This window comes from Pinus tabuliformis, chromosome 5_2 (genome assembly GCF_031772625.1).
Source record: "Pinus tabuliformis cultivar Carrire ecotype Pingquan chromosome 5_2, CPIR1, whole genome shotgun sequence".
Lineage (NCBI taxonomy): Eukaryota > Viridiplantae > Streptophyta > Pinopsida > Pinales > Pinaceae > Pinus > Pinus tabuliformis.
Window position 1 is genome coordinate 1039969367 of NC_142306.1, and position 3658 is coordinate 1039973024.

The 3658-nt window shown below is 42.9% G+C and overlaps 1 pseudogene; it reads right to left on the bottom strand.

The window, feature by feature from the left end:
* Nucleotides 1-1647: 1647 nt before the first annotated feature.
* On the bottom strand, nt 1648-2119 carry LOC149162783 (UDP-glycosyltransferase 72B1 pseudogene; annotated as a pseudogene).
* Between the last annotated feature and the right edge of the window lie 1539 nt (nt 2120-3658).

Below are 3658 nucleotides of genomic sequence, written 5' to 3' on the forward strand. Positions count from 1 at the left end.
TTAACTCCTTGCTATTCATGGGACATACATTGAGGTAAATATTTCATTTTTGCATCCATTTGTTGTTTGTCTCATCCATGATTTCTTTCTTTCACTCATGCCTTCATTGGAGATAACTTTAGGCTAGCTACCTACTCCCATTTGCTCAATTCTTTTTAGGTACCTTACAAAACGCACCATAGCAATTGCTTCGATGGGAGCTGCCCCTGTTTCACTTAGCATTATCTCGTAAAGAATCGAACTTTTTATTTTGAACTTGCTCATGATCGAGCGTTTTTGGATTTTCTTAATTTGTTTCCATTTTGAGATAATGATGTTGGTAGCCCATAATTCACACCCATATATATCACTGGACAAACTAAGAGTCCAAAAAGCACTTTAATATTTTTCCAATCCCATAACTTTGCCTCTCTACATCTGTTTTAAAGAGCATATAATGCTTTTCACCCTCCTAAAATTCCCTTCTTTCTGCAGTTCTCCCAATTAAGCTTATTGTTGAAATCAATCTCGAGGTACTTGTATTCATTGACTTGCATCCCCACTACTTTACAAAAATGCCCAAGGACATATAGGTGCATCTGCAATCCATGAGCTGGTTTAGCAATCAATACAAAGTCATCAACATATAGAAGAAGCTTTATCACAAATTCCCCCAACCAAACACCATCCCCACCTTGCAGATTTAGGCACTCTTCCAATTTATCAATATATAAACCAAAAAGAGTAAGGGATAAAGGGCAACCTTGCTTGACTCCGATGTCACTTCTAATGAATTTTGAAATGCCTGTTGAAGTTCTAATTTTGACTTTCACCTCTTCATAAAGCCTATGGACATCGTCTCTATAATGCAAAGGAATTTCAAGTTCTTCCATTCTACAACACAAATTATCTCTAGGGACCGTGTCAAATGCTTTTTTGAAGTCAACAAAGCAGCAAATACTTCTTCTTTGTCCTCCCAGACCTTTTCAATAATGTCTCAACATGATACCAAATCCATTGTGGAATGTTTCGGCCTAAAACCTGCTTGCCCTTTTGTCCTCTTTTCTTTTAATTCTGCCCAATTACTGATTCTATTTTCTACCATGCTGCCGAAAAGCTTTGCAAACAAAGGATTGATCATAATGGTTTTATAGTTGGAAGGATTATCAATGTCTCCACTTTTAAGAAGGGGTATTGCTAGGCTAATTACCCAATCTCTTGGGAATCCTTGTCGTTGTCGAATATTTCCATGATGTGCAGTGCAAGAGTGTTCATTCCCCACTTTAGATATTCTGCTGAAATTCAACCAAGTCCTTTGCTTTCCCTATTTTCAACTTCTTAATCCCTGCCTCTACCTCTTGTAATGTGAAAATCTTTATAGTTGTGTTGATTGTGGAAGGAGGCTCAACCTCTGATTCTTTCTCATAGAGTTTTCTTACATAGTCAAACCATTGATTGATTGTAATTACGCTGTAAGGCGTTTCCCTCTGAAATGAACTCCCCAAACTATTGTCGTGTCAAAATATGTGCCATTTGATTTTGTTGTTAGACGATTGGGTAATCATTAGCCGTTGATTTGAATTGAGCAATGCCAGGCGCGACAGTCCATACGAACCGTCAACCGTCTTAACATCCAGATGTGACGTATCAAGCGAGACCTTTCAAGTTTCAAGTAGCAGGTGGTGTTTTAGTGGCATGCATTTCCTTCCAAACAGAAGCCGCGTTGGCCAGCGCGTTGTATGAACTCCCTCCCTCCGCCATTGCAAACCGGGCCTTCCCCATCAATTCTGCCATCCCCTTCTTCATTTCCATTCCCCCCTCTCCTTCCATTAATTCCCTCGCCGCTCTTTCCACTTCCTCTCTCTTCACCAATCCATCTGCTCCCTTCTGCGCTTCAATGCCCACCTTCATCTCCTTCACGAGAAGGAAGGCATTCATTCTCTGTTCAGCAAAGAGAGGCCAAGCGATCATCGGCACTCCATGTAAGATGCTTTCGATCGTTGAATTCCAACCGCAATGAGAAAGGAAACCGCCTGTGGATGGATGAGAGAGGACAACAATCTGAGGCGCCCATGAATCCACCACAAATCCACGGTCCTGGGTTCGAGTCTCGAAACCCTCAGGTAGAACCTCCCTCATGTCTGCTTCGACAGTCATCGTGGATTCAGTTGGAGGAGGAGGCTCCTTACGCAACACCCAAAGGAACTACTGCCCACTTGCTTCTAGCCCCAAAGCTAGTTCCCGAATCTGATTCTCCGACAGGGTGCCACGGCTCCCGAAAGAAACGAACAGAACTGACGAGGCGGGCTGGCGGTCCAGCCATTTGAGGCAGCCCTCCTTCTCAAAATTCTCTTCAGATTCCGACAGAGGCGAAGCTATTAGCGGCCCAACGGGATAAATGGAAGGGGTCATTTCAACAGCGCTCAGAACCTTTCCTTCCTTGAGAGCTTTTATTTGTTTTGGTTCCATTTCTTGGCATGTATTTATCAGAATTCCATGAGCTTCCTGAAGCCGAAGGGAATGTTGAATGAACCAGTTGAATGAAATATCAGATCTGTCTAGAAGAGGGTCTGGCAAATCTATTCCAGGAATCGGCGGAAGGCCCGGCACTTCGATCGGGAAATCCACATCTTTGAAGGAAATTTCAATGTTGTGGACAAGTGTTGGAAGGTAGAGCATGATGCAGAGGAGAGAAGCCCCAGAAGTGGAGAATATGTAGCAAGGTATTTCTAGTTTGGAGGCGACATCCAACATGGGTGTACCGAAAAAATCGATTATGAAAGCGCAGACAGGAAACGAAAAGGATGTGAGAGCATCTTGCACTAATATTTTAGCTTTCTCCAATAGTAAGGGCATGCGTACAAAAATGTTCATCTCGGCATGATCCCCTTCGATCTGAACATCAGGGAGCTCTATGAAGCGGATCATGTCCCCTGACGAAGACGGCAGGGTGTGGTGAGGAGAGCCGTCCATCCATTTGGCGGTGAAGAAGGTGACAGAAAAGCCATGGTACACAGTCAGCCGCTTTGCAAGCTCGAGCAGTGGGATGTGATGGCCCGACCCAAACCCAGGGAATATTGTGACATGAGGCTTTTGGCTCTGCTCTTGCGACTCCATGAATGTCTCTATATTCCAACAAGCAAATGCCAATATTTGAAGGGTGGGTTCTGTAACGATGAAGCAGAGAATTTATAGTTATAAAACAAATGTATGAGCGCGCTTGCGTCGTAATGAATAATTTGGGGAGGCAGCCAAAACTAAAGTTTAAACAAATATATGACCCACCATGTTTTTGTTGTTCCGAGGACTTGGTAAAAGACTACAGACAATTTAGGGTGGATTTTTCATTCATTTGTTGACTTTGCAGTAGCATGTTGGCAATTTAGGAGAGACGTATGGAAAATGGCAGGACCCAGGGCTATATTAAACAGTTTAATTTTGCTTGCAACGTCAGTGCAGACATATGGACGATGCCACCACTATTTTAAACAGTTTAGTTTTGCTTGCCACGTCACTGCAGACATATGGGCAATTTAGGAGAGACGTATGGAAAATGGCAGGACCCGGGGCTATATTAAATAGTTTAATTTTGCTTGCAACATCAGTGCAGACACATGGACGATGCCACCACTATACTAAACAGTTTAGTTGTGCTTGCAACAGATTTGTAAGTGATTAA